Genomic DNA, 13,991 nt, shown 5'->3' with positions numbered 1-13,991 from the left:
CTAGTGTTGTTAATACTCATAAAAGTCAAAGAAAATTATATTAATAATTTCTCAAATATACAATTATCTTTAATGAAAACTTAGTAGAAACATATTTGATATAAGAGGGTCTGGATATATATTTTTTGCCCCTTATTCTATATTCTTCATATTTTAGCACCCCATTATTCTCTATTCTTAATTTGTTTGCCGAATTTTATCTATTCTTTTTTTTTTGTTCATTTTTCTGTAGATTTGGCCCATTATTTTCTTTTTTGTAAACCCCATCCAGACCCTCATATAAAGTACTCTTAATAGAGATAGTATTATCACATGCCTTTCCGTTCTAAACTAAACGCTGTAAGGTCCAAGGATACAGTTATCGTCCTTTGATTTTCGTTGTCTCTAGTACTTAGTTTGGACAGTGCATAACTTGCAAATTTTTTTTCATACACTTTCCAAATTTATTTCTTTATATTTTATGCATGAAATATTAAGTAGCTATAGGGGTATGAAATTATATGTTAAACATTTTTTTTATGTAAAGTAGTAATAAGGGAGCTACCATTTGATTTTTATGGGGGGGGGGGGGGGGGGGGGGGGCTAGGATGAAAAATTTTGTCCTGCATTTTTTTTAGTTGTAATCTCTGTCCTGCCTTTTTATTTTCGACTCTATTCGGTCCTGCCTTTTTTTTAAAGTTTATCCTGACTTTTTTTTACCTAAATTGTCATCCTGCCTTTTTTTTTACTCAAAACTCCTGTCCTGCCTATTTTTTTCAAATTTTCATCCTAGCCCCCCCCCCCCCCCCCCCCCCCCCCCCCCCCCCCCCTATAAAAATCAAATGGTAGCTCCCTAAGGTCTATCTAAAAAAAAAAGGTCGAATATTAGTATGTCTGACGCTGTCAAACTGAATTATAGACTTAGAAACATAGAATTGTCTATATTTTGAGTTAGAGCTAATAGACTGTTTCTATAATTTTTACATTATTTGTCCTAAAAGTAGTACACTTCACTGTAAAAATCTGTTTAAGTAAGAGCAGATGCAATTTTTTTAATTTGAATTTATCATGTTTATTGTTTAAAAGAAATGCACTACGAAATAACTGTATTCTCGGGCCAGTTTTGTTTACATAAAAACGTATCATTCGCACTTTTTATTTTTGGAGGCAATTAACAATATATGATACTATAATATATTCCTTTTAAATGTAAGTACATTCACTACATTTTCCCTCTTTAATACCGGTGACCGATGTGACCTCAGATAGATTCATTATAATCACCATTATATTGTTTGACATTGGTATCAAACTGCACAGATAACTGATTATAAACAATGCAATATGAAACGAAAGTGAAATGACAAATTGCAGAGATAACCTAAAAAAATATACAGAGATGATCTAACACTATACATATATTTCACGAAGCTATCGTGATCTCAAACTTAAAAAAAAACAAGAAAAAAACAACATTAATTTTGTAATAAGATGAATAAAAAGTAGGTGAAATGTATACGCCGACGAGACAGCAACTCATAGATACACATCATAATACACAAGAACCATGATCAACATATGTTCTTCAGTACATTTGTAATATACAATATGCTAAGTAGCAACGAGATCAGCCAAGTGGTAAGTCAAGGAGAGTAAACTAATAGGCAATTTTTTTGCTCCTTGAATTTGACAATAATGTACATACTTTTCTTTATAGAAATTAATTCAATTTCAATATCATTTTTCAATTAACCAAAAAAAGACATGTGTTAGTTATATATCAGCAGAACACGCAGGATTTGTATGCATGCAATATATTGTCTAGGCTTTAAACTTTAACCCTTGCATTTAATTCAAACGGCAAAATGGCCAACACCGTCATTTTGATATCCTGTCATTAACTTTGGAGCCATGGCCTTATTCCAAAAAAATATTTTCCTACAATATGTCTTTAGACATGAAGACGTATTAAATGTTTGTAAAATATTTTTGGGGTTTACTTAACATGTGGCTCAAAATCAAATTTGGTAATAACAAATTGGGGAAATGACCTTTGCAAGTAAAATTTCTGCCCCAATCTGAAATACTCTCCCTTCTAGTGGGAATTCAACTTTTCCAGCGCTTCATGCCGGTCGACCTATCTTGCTGAACCTACATATTATATTAATTGTAATTTTGTTTTCGTCCTGAAAACATCCATGCATGATTATTCATGGGAGATTAAGCAAGCAACAAACAATCATTTAATCAATCCTCCGATCCCTGAAATAAACAACAACACTCATACATGTATTTACCAAAATAAACAAATTAAAAAAACCAAAGATCGACGAAGATTTGGATATCTGTACCTATAATTATGCTTTCAGCAAACAAGGGATAATTTAATTCCCTTCACCAAATTTGTACTTTGCTTTAGTAGGATGTATTAAAACCGAACTAGTAGACGTATAAATAGTAATAGTCATATAGCTTTCAACGTTTCTGCGTATTTATATAAATCTTGGCTTTCAAATGTTTATACTTGAAGGTTCCCGATAAAGGCAAATCTAAGAAAATTCGGACGAACGAAATTTATCAAGTATTTTTTCCATTATGAAATAAAATAAAAAACGGTCTTTTCCCCAAAAATATAACGCTTACACAAACAAAAAGCTGACGTTAATTTATGATACTGCAGAGCACTGGTACTTTTTTTAAAAAGCTTAAAATTGCATCTTAAACATTCATCATTTTAACAGGTGAAAATGCAAATTGGATGCATCTACAAATCAAAAGTAAGAGATAATATATATATTTATTTGAGAAAAAAAAAAGAATTGTCTTTAAAAACGTTAATTCTTGTTTAGTGTTGCTTTTTCTATATAAAATTAAAAAAAATGTTCTACTAAAGACTTACTGAGTTTGGAAGTCAATTTGAGTAATAAAAATGTTAAAAGGGGAAATCACATTAAGTATAATGATTCAAACAGAAGTTGAGGGACAATGAAGGTTTGTTTACATATTTTTTTAAGGTTATTAGAAATTTCAAGTGAAGGGTTAATAAATATATGTATATTGTTAATATTTATGAGATTTAGAGTTGAGAAAAATCAGAATACATAATAATAAATTATATAGAAATTTATGTATAATTGTAGTGTTTTCTTTACCCCATATATAAAGTACCTACTAGCCATGTGATCGAAACACCACATAAGATTCTATATTAATTCAAAATTGGTTATCTGTTAATCAGCAAAACAATGTGAAAATAAAAGTGAAAAGATAAAAATGTAACCAAATACACAATAAAATCGTTATCTCATAATAATGATAATACGGGTATATAGCATTCACCTTGTCCTTTATCTGTGATACTCCATGAAGAATTAACAGTTACACTTCAGACAAAAAGAATGAAAACATATCAATAAAATGTAAGAATCTAATATATGAAAAAGGACAACATAAAGGGAAAATCTCTAGTCCATTGACGATGGAACACTGTCATTGCTAACTGAAAAAAAAAAGACGAAACGGTAAACAAGTTTTCAAAACATTACACAAACAACATACGATTGAACACCATGTATTCAATCAAAAACGGAAGTGAATATTGATGAGGGACACACTTTTTATCCAATAGTGGCATCCTTCGTTCACGAGCAAGCATTCGTCATTTACATATAAAAATCCGTCAATCACATGTAAGCATATGTTAATATGTCTCATTCTGTCAAGTAATTTACTTTAGTTACAAGAAATAAGAACGGCATTATGCAAATATTCCGTAACACATAAGAAAGTTGCGATTGATTGATTGTTGGTTGCTTAACATCCTGTGGCAAATATTTCATGCATGTTCAGGACTAGAACAAATTAACAATAAATACAATAGGTGCATTGTAGGTCCTGTTATTAAGACCGTCCGGGATAAAGGTCGCAGAAATTTGGACTGCCACTGAAAAATGAGGGAAAATTGGATTGGGACAGATATTTTTGCTTTGCAACTGACCACTCCGACCCCTCAAAGATTTGTTCCAAGGGTTCTTAACGTGCAGAGATAGTGGCACTATCACTACACGAGGCATCGGATTTAACGTCTCCATTTTGACCGGACGTGATTGCGTACTTGTACATCCCGAACAGCCAAACGGACATCACACTTTGGCAAGGGTTTACTGCCGGTTGGAAGAAGACCAAGAGTTACCATATTTCCATTCCAATGTCACCCTTGGGGGAAGAAAGCTGTGACATCTGATCTTTGTTCAGTACAAAATCAAATTTAATGATTTGAAGAAACGAAAATATTCATGCAGTAGGCATCTGGAACTTGAACTCTCGAGGGTTCATGATGGGGTAAATGGTAAAATGACAAAAAAAAAAACGATAGGGAAATAAGACACAATAATCCGAGGAAAGACAGACACAACTATGTTAAACTTTGTAACTAAACAAAATGCCATTAAACATTCGCAAAAATCTGAATATTGAGCAAGAAACAGGGATAAACTGCGCTTAACTTTACATATATATATATATATATATATATAAACCCTGCTAACTGTTGCCAAATAAACGGATCACAAGATGTAACAAAATGGATCTTTATCATTAATTTAATACAAAACAGAAAACAATAAACTTGCGGAAATATAAACAAGTCTAAATTGAAAACAACGTTCAAACCTTTGATTGCGTTGGATAAAAACCGCAATTTTTATACGTGTGCATGCAAAACAAATTTCTTGTTAGAGGGGTTTAAATACAGCACAAACAACATTTACCAAAAAACCAAAAAAGTGAAAAAGTATATTTTAACAAAACGCATTTGACTAGCAGGTCGAACAACGGATGTTCTAAAACCCCGCTGACTGCCATGGCGATTGCCAAATATACGGATCACCAGATGAAACAAAATGGATCTTAATTATTAATTTAATACCAAACAGAAAACAATAAACTTGCGGAAAAGGTGGTATACCGCAAACATGAGGTGCAAAAAATGGTACACCATATCCGGATTTCGACAATTAATGTCTCTTCAGTGATGTTAGGAATCGAAACAGTATTTGGAAGGCCATATAATTTACCTCAATGTAGGATAGACTCTTGAATTTTGAAGAGTCGAAATAGGATGAACGGATTAAATAAGCCCGAAGGCAAATATAATACAAGCCCAAACGAAAAAAACATAAACAGTGTCAAGTCTAAATTGAAAACAACGTTCAAACCTATGATTGCGTTGGATAAAAACCGCAATTTTTATACGTGTGCATGTAAAACAAATTTCTTGGTAGAGGGGTCTAAATACAGCACAAACAACATTTTCCAAAAGACCAAAAAGTGAAAAAGTATATTTTAACAAAACGCATTTGACTAGCAGGTCGAACAACGGATGTTCTAAAACCCCGCTGACTGCCATGGCGATTGCCAAATATACGGATCACCAGATGTAACAAAATGGATCTTAATTATTAATTTTATACTAAACAGAAAACAATAAACTTGCGGAAAAGATGGTATACCGCAAACAAAAGGTGCAAAGGTTTTTGTACACCATATCCGGATTTCGACAATTAATGTCTCTTCAGTGATGTTAGGAATCGAAACGGTATTTGGAAAACCATACAATTTACCTCAATTTAGGATAGACTCTTGAATTTTGAGGAGTCAAAATAGGATGAACGGATCATATAAACCCGAAGGCAAATATAATACAAGGCTAAGCCCAAACGAAAAAATATAAACAAGTCTGAATTGAAAACAACGTTCAAACCTATGATTGCGTTGGATAAAAACCGCAATGTTTATACGTGTGCATGCAAAACAAATTTCTTGTTAGAGGGGTCTAAATACAGCACAAACAACATTTTCCAAAAGACCAAAAAAGTGAAAAAGTATATTTTAACAAAACGCATTTGACTAACAGGTCGAACAACAAATGTTCTTAAACCCTGCTGACTGCCATTGGCGATTGCCAAATAAACGGATCACCGATGTAATAAATGGATCTTAATTATAAATTTAATACTAAACAGAAAACAATAAACTTGCGGAAAAGATGGTATACCGCAAACAAAAGGTGCAAAGGTTTTTGTACACCATATCCGGATTTCGACAATTAATGTCTCTTCAGTGATGTTAGGAATCGAAACGGTATTTGGAAAACCATACAATTTACCTCAATTTAGGATAGACTCTTGAATTTTGAGGAGTCAAAATAGGATGAACGGATCATATAAACCCGAAGGCAAATATAATACATGGCTAAGCCCAAACGAAAAAATATAAACAAGTCTAAATTGAAAACAACGTTCAAACCTATGATTGCGTTGGATAAAAACCGCAATGTTTATACGTGTGCATGCAAAACAAATTTCTTGTTAGAGGGGTCTAAATACAGCACAAACAACATTTTCCAAAAGACCAAAAAAGTGAAAAAGTATATTTTAACAAAACGCATTTGACTAACAGGTCGAACAACAAATGTTCTTAAACCCTGCTGACTGCCATTGGCGATTGCCAAATAAACGGATCACCGATGTAATAAATGGATCTTAATTATAAATTTAATACTAAACAGAAAACAATAAACTTGCGGAAAAGATGGTATACCGCAAACAAAAGGTGCAAAGGTTTTTGTACACCATATCCGGATTTCGACAATTAATGTCTCTTCAGTGATGTTAGGAATCGAAACGGTATTTGGAAAACCATACAATTTACCTCAATTTAGGATAGACTCTTGAATTTTGAGGAGTCAAAATAGGATGAACGGATCATATAAACCAGAAGGCAAATATAATACAAGCCCAAACGAAAAAATATAAACAAGTCTAAATTGAAAACAACGTTCAAACCTATGATTGCGTTGGATAAAAACCGCAATTTTTATACGTGTGCATGCAAAACAAATTTCTTGTTAGAGGGGTCTAAATACAGCACAAACAACATTTTCCAAATATATATATTTGTAGCAGTAAGATTTCAGTTCAGTTTAAATTTGATGGCTTCATTAAACAGTTAAAAGCATTACAAAAAAATTGAAAAAACCTGTATTATAAACTTTAATTTTACAGTTAAAAGGTATATAATTTGTGTCATAACATAGATAACAATAATTAAAATTCAAGAATTATTAAATCATTCATAATTTATGATCTCACAGTGAGATAGTCTGAGGCTAGTGGTAGTTGCGGTCGACTCCAATCTTAATTGACTAGGATTCAATTTGTCAGTTTTCCTGCCAAAGGTCAGTGGTTCTCTATGGGCATCCCGGCTTCCCCAAACCAATCAAAATTGGCCGCCACGATATAGCCAAAAGTGCAAAAAGTGGCGTTAAACACAAATAATCAATCAATCATCTACTGCGTTGCTGTACTGTAAAAGAGAGGCGAAAAATACCAAAGGGACATTCAAACTCACAAATAGAAAATAAACTGACCATGGAAATGCAAAACAAAAATTAAAAAACCAAAAGACAAACAACATTATATATAGATACAAAACACAACATAGAAAACTAAAGACTGAATAACATAAACCCCACAAAAAAAGGCGGAGGTGATCTCAGGTGCTCCGGAAGGGTAAGCATATCCTTCTCCACATGTGGCACCCGTCGTGTTGTAAAGGTTCTGATACACACATGTATACTATATTGAAATTAAAATGCAAACTGTCCGGGGAAACAATTTTGTTCAAATGACAAAACTACGATAAACGAACTGCAAATTGTGGTTGTTTGAGAAATATTGATATTGAAATGCCGACTGACAGATTTTACTGGGATGTACGTCGTTTCGGTCTAGTAGGTCACTCGAGCCGTGCAGATTAAATGACATATTCCGATTTGCTTGTTCAATAACTATTAGTAATAACTTATTTGCGTATTAGAGCGCACTTGCTTCTGTGAGTTTGGTAGTACAAAAACAGATACGGTGGCCTATAATTTATTATATATCTACTATTCTTGAACTCTTATGAATAGTTGTCTCACTGGCAATCATACCACAGCTCCTCTTGAGCTGTTTATTATTTATGTTGCTTTTTGTTGCTTTGGACTAGTATTGATGTATTTCTTTATGAATTTTTATATATATAAATTTTTAGTTTCTGACACATATTTCCAGAAATTGGGTAATTAATGCATGTTGAAAATATTTTGTTCTTTGAAATTTCTATATCTCGAAACAAATACTATAGTTCCAAAATTTATATTTGATTTTTATAAAAGTAATCTATTTATTTTATTGTTACCATATTTTTAATTCTAAATTTTTAAATATTTAAACGGGTAAAACATATGGTTACAAGAGAGCAATTATTTGTTTACATTCAACCGGCAAAATTTTTACCCCAAGATGGTACTCAGAATAAAAAACTTTGAGGCTCCTGATTGGATGATGCAGGTTGGAATTATTTTTTATTTGAAAGCTTATCCATTTAGGTTTGGAAATAGGTGAAAATTAAATTCATAATTCACAATGTGTAGAAGATATAATTTTTTTATTAACTGAGGAGCCATTCAAAATTAACCTTTCCAATTTAGTGCGGAATTTTGAAAGCTTCCATAACAACTGCATTTTATGGCACTTTTTGCCGCATGACTATATACGTTTTTTTTGCTGTAATAAAAGGCTGACATCTATAGTCACAGGAACTGCTACCCACTTTTATCTAGTTTGTTTATTCTTCAAGAAATAAATTTTTGAATACCACCGGGGTCCTATGGAAAATGCATTACAAATAATCGCGCTCTTGTAACCATATAGATAAATGCTTTACTTCATTCTAAATTTGCTGCTAAATTTTTATTGCATGCAATGTGTGAGATTCAACTTTGTATTGCAGGTTGCTTATATCTTAGACTGTTTTTTTTTTGATGTTATGTATAAGTTTTTATTTTCGGTCAAAAGCTCATTAGAGCTTGTGTTTTATATTTGACTTATGCCGAATCAAAATAAATTTTTCTTATCTTATCTTATCTTATTTTTATACTTCTGATCTGATCAACAGGGCAACTATGCCCTCATGATTAATTTCATATATATATTTTTTGTTATTTCGAAAGAAACTTTCAACAAGGGTTCTACCGTGATCCTAAGACCCGAAGCTTTCATTTGTTACCACAATTACCCACTAGTTGACTTTTAGACAAATTTACAGCTATATATAGGAACTACTGTATTTAAGATATGTACTACTTTCTTTCTAACCAGGCCAACATTAATAGTTCTACACCATAAGAAAAACCATTATAACGGATCCTCCTCCTTGTTTGCATTGTCATCAGGCACCGGAAATTTAGTATTTACTAATTCTGTATGTGTCTGTCCCAAGTCAGGAACCTGTCATTCAGTAGTTACCGTTTGTTGCTGTATATCATATTTGTTTTTCGTTCATTATTTTGTACATAAATCAGGCCGTTAGTTTTCTCGTTTGAATAGTTTTACATTTGTCATTTCGGGGCCTTTTATAGCTGGCTATGCGGTACGGGTTTTACTCATTGTTGAAGGCCGTACGGTGGCCTATAGTTGTTAATTTCTGTGTCATTTGGTCTCTTGTGGTGAGTTGTCTCATTGGCAATCATACCACATCTTCTTTTTTTTTATAATTTATGAAAAGGAGGAAGATAATACCGAGGGCACATTGAAAAATTCTACAAAACACTACACAGAAAACTAAAGCTTGAACAAAACGAACCCCACTAGAACCGGAAGTGAACTCAGGTGCTCTGGAAGCAGTTTCTGCTTTACAACTGGCACACATTTAAGGATGTTCGCTGCTCTGTTTTAAAAGACTGTTATAAATTGAAAGTTTATAAATAACAGAACTAAACAAGCAGAAAAAATGAAAGGTCCGTGTCCTTGTTTTCGAGATATAAGCCATTGTCTGTAAAACAAATTTGAAAAAATAACAAGGATTTTCTAAGACTTTCAAATATGGCTTTTTAAACTATATCTGTTTAAATTATAAAAAGAAAAGCAGGGGTTAGCGGGCAAAATTTTCAATGGCAATACATGGATAAAACCAGAGAATTCCAAATATCTGACAAAAATTCAAAAGCAAGAGGAGCGAACATCCTTAAGTGATGAAAACAGATGATATCAGCATCACAAAGCAGCAGCATGATAACAATGTGGTCTGCACAAATAAGTAGTGTTCTGAAGAGTATTCTAGTAAGTGCCTGTTTGCTTTAGATATCGCACACCAGAAAGTCTAATAAGATCGGATATAAAGTACAATATGAAGCGGATGGCTGATGGCATCGATACTTGAAAAGTTAAAATACACGCAATGACTACTTTTCGTTTTGTGATGTGAATGCTAATCTAAATAGGAAGTGAAATTGCAACTATCTTTTGTATACCAAGCAAAGATGTCAGTCGTACAAAACTGAATGGAACATGTTACAAATGTAGATGTATTAGAAGTGTCGAAACTGAGCAGTACAGTGTGGTATATATATAACATCTTTTGCACTGACAAACATCGTTGCAGATACACTCATATTGACTCTGAAATATATGTTCAAGTCCATTCGAAGAACACAAAGTAAGAAAGTCAGCATGAGTTTAACCTTGCATAAGTATTGTAGCAGGTGATATCATATTTTCCCGACACAATATCTCAAATACGATCACTGAGTTAAAAAGCATTGAGACATATAATAAAAACAACCGGTTGTCGAAAATCATAGAAGATTGTTATGTTTATCGAATATGAGAGTTTGGATGTATGGGCTTCAATACAGAATAGAGAATAATGGGCAAAAGGTGCAGAATAAAGGGCAAAAAAAAAAATAATATAGAAAAATAGGCCAAACAAATAAAGAATAGAGCAAAATAGGTTAAAAAAACAGAATAGAGAAATATAGGCCAAACAAATAAAGAATAGATTATGGTGTTAAAACATATAGAATAGAGAATAATGGACATAAACGATACAGAATGGAAAATTTTTTTCAAAAAATTTCAAGAATTAAAAAAATGAAGGACCCGCATCAAGACCCTCGAATATAACTGAAAACACAAAGAAACCATTAGACATTCTTGTTAAAATGTCCGTCGTTAAAAGGTACATGTACATTCCATAAATAAATGGAAAAACTGTTTTGATAAATTTTTAAATTGTAATAATCAGACCATTGACACTAATGTTAATATTAATATTCCAGATGATTTTTTAGATAGGGAAATATTGTTTCAAGAAGTGCTGTTGCTAAAAGTAAAAATGGCAAGTCACCTGGTATTGATCAGTTGTCAGTAGAATTATTAAGAAATAATGCATTGATGTTAACTTTGCATAAGTTATTTAATATATGTTTCAAGTATGGAAAAATTCCTTCTGTATGGGGTAAAAGTATTATCACCCCAATTCCTAAGTCTTCAACTTCAGATCCACGAGATCCTTTATCATACAGGGGCATAACTTTAGCTCCTTGTGTATATAAATTATATTGCAGTGTACTAAATGATAGATTGGTGTATTGGTTAGAACAAAGAGATATTATTCATGATGAGCAAAATGGCTTCCGTAAAGGTAGAAGTACCATTGACCATCTAGGTACATTAACTTCAATTATTGAAACTAGAAATCTGAAAAAGTTATCAACATTCACAGCTTTCATAGATTTTAAAAAAGCGTATGATACTGTTAGTAGAAAATTATTGTTTACTAAATGGGATGATTTAGGAATTAGTACACATTTTTAATGTACATTGAAAGCTATATATTCACATAGAATGTTGTTTTAAACTTAATGGTAATATGACAGACTGGTTTAGCGTTAATTCAGGTTTAAAACAAGGATGTGTATTATCGCCTGTTATGTTCAATATTTTTATTAATAGTTTAATTGATGTAATAAAAGCACTAGACATTGGTGTAGACATTGACGGTGAAAAAGTTAGTATACTTTTATATGCTGATGACATTGTATTTATTGCTGAAAATGAAAATAATTTACAGACTCTAATAGATGTATTAAGTAGTTGGTGTGTTACCAATTGTATGAATGTGAACTTAGATAAAACTAAAGTTATCCATTTTAGGAACCCTTCGGTTCAACAAACATCTAAATCTTTTTTGTTAAATAATAATACAGTACAAATAGTATCTTGTTACCAATATCTGGGTCTACTGTTGACAGAATATCTCGATTATAATGAGATGGCTAAAGCTGTAGCAAGGTCGGCAAGTCGAGCTCTAAGTTTATTGATTGTTAAAAGTAAAGCACATGATGGTTTCCAGCACAGTACCTTTACAACATTATTCCATACTCTGGTGTGGTCAGTCATAAGCTACGGTGCATCCATTTGGGGCACTCGTTCATTTTCTTGTATAAACGCTGTCCAGAACAAAGCTATCAGGTTCTTTATGGATGTTGGCAAGTATACGCCAAATGATGGTTTTAAAGGGGACATGGGCTGGAGACCACCTAGTGTAAAACAATGGACATGTATCTTTAGGCACTGGGCAAGATGTAGTGTCATGACCAATGACAGAATAAATTATAAAGTTTTCAAATGGTCACATAAAAATGCTGTGAATAATAAGAAAAACTGGTATAATAGAGTCATGAAAAAAAACTTAAAGGTTGTAATTTTGATTTGTGTACTAGTATTGATAGTGTGCTGCATAAGAATATTGTTCTACAACTTGAAAACGTTATATTTAATAAATATATTGCAGAATGGCACACGAAAATTTTGTCACAAGGTAATGGTAACAAGCTTCGTACTTATAAGCTATATAAATCACAATATTGTACAGAGTTATATTTAAAACAAAATATGTCTATTAAATTTAAAAGTGCTTATGCAAAATTTAGGTGTGATGTTGCTCCACTTAAAATAGAAACAGGACGATATGAGAATAAACCAATAAATGAAAGATCTTGTTTAATGTGTAAAAATGAGATTGAAGATGAAAAACATGTATTTACTTTATGTCCTTTATATGCAGACCTTCGAAATATATTGTATAGTGAAGCAGTAAAACATAATGATCAATTTTATAACTTGTCTAATGACGAAAAGTTTATATTTTTATTCAGAAATGAAGAACTATGTCAGGTAGTTGCTAAAACCTGCTTTAATATTTTATGTAGAAGAACAAATTTCTTATTTGTATATAGCTGATGATGTATTTTAAATCTTAGATATAAATAGTTTTAAAATTATGTTAAATATTGTATATAATTAATCATTTAATAGTCTCTCATAATTCTTAATAGAATGGCGCTTGTATATGTTTTAGTATTTAAGCTAATGATATTTTACTGTTAGTTTTAATATATTATATGTTTTATATATGTTTTTCAATATTTTTTGTTATACGCAATGTTTTATATGTATATTGGAATGTATAATGTTATACAAGTGGTGAGACTTTAATAAAATATTGAATCTGAATCTGTAATAGGACTAGTCTTAATAGTCGCTTTGTGTTTGTTTCAAACGATCGACTCGTAGTTCTTATCAACTGATGCACATTTAAATTTTACATGAAAATAAGCTAGAATACTTGTGTGATTTTCAGAACAGCCATAACTTACTTAAACTATTGATGATTACAACTGTGGACGGTCAAACACCTTAAAATCATCAATTTTAATATTGATCTTTACTAGTTATCGTACATAAAATCACGTTTTCATTTCGAAAATAATTATTTCCACCATCCCCAAGCGAGACGATAACCAATATTACTTATAAAGTTCACTTACCTGAACTTCTTATAATGAAGACCCAATGTTGACTTCTGGATGTTTTTTTAATGATTTATTTAATTGTGTTGTCGCATAGCTGTTCCATTCATTTCATATTTCCTATTATTCATGTTATAATTGTTGATTCCAAATCGAAATTATATATAAATATGCCACAATAACTCCGGTATAACACATGAAAACGTGAGGAGCTATAAGACCACAAGATACATAAAAATGCTAACCAAATTCAACAGATTTCAACGTTGTCTAAGGGAGTTGTAACATTAATGTTCAAATAATTATCTTTTTAACG

The sequence above is a fragment of the Mytilus californianus genome, unplaced genomic scaffold (genome assembly GCF_021869535.1).
Source record: "Mytilus californianus isolate M0D057914Y unplaced genomic scaffold, xbMytCali1.0.p SCAF_12, whole genome shotgun sequence".
Taxonomy (NCBI): Eukaryota; Metazoa; Mollusca; class Bivalvia; order Mytilida; family Mytilidae; genus Mytilus; species Mytilus californianus.
The sequence above is the reverse complement of the archived record's forward strand: the minus strand, read 5'-3'. Positions refer to the sequence as shown.